This window comes from Penaeus monodon, chromosome 21 (genome assembly GCF_015228065.2).
Source record: "Penaeus monodon isolate SGIC_2016 chromosome 21, NSTDA_Pmon_1, whole genome shotgun sequence".
NCBI lineage: Eukaryota > Metazoa > Arthropoda > Malacostraca > Decapoda > Penaeidae > Penaeus > Penaeus monodon.
This window is the reverse complement of record NC_051406.1, coordinates 42965703-42965948: the sequence shown is the minus strand read 5'-3', so window position 1 is coordinate 42965948 and position 246 is coordinate 42965703.

Genomic DNA, 246 nt, shown 5'->3' with positions numbered 1-246 from the left:
CAAGCGCCATATTTCTCAGGTCCACGCATCGGGATTTTATTTCAGTTTTAGTAACTCCAATTTTACAAGAGTTGTATTTTGTAGCGATGTATAGAGGAAAAAAGGCTCAAAAGGAATGGGTGTCCAACTAGCGACCCTTTGCACCATATTTACATACCAGAGGACAGCCTGAGTTTTTTTCTTTTTTTCTTTTATAAGATTGAGAACAAATATTTGTATGTTACGTGATTGAGAGAGGGCAAGCAT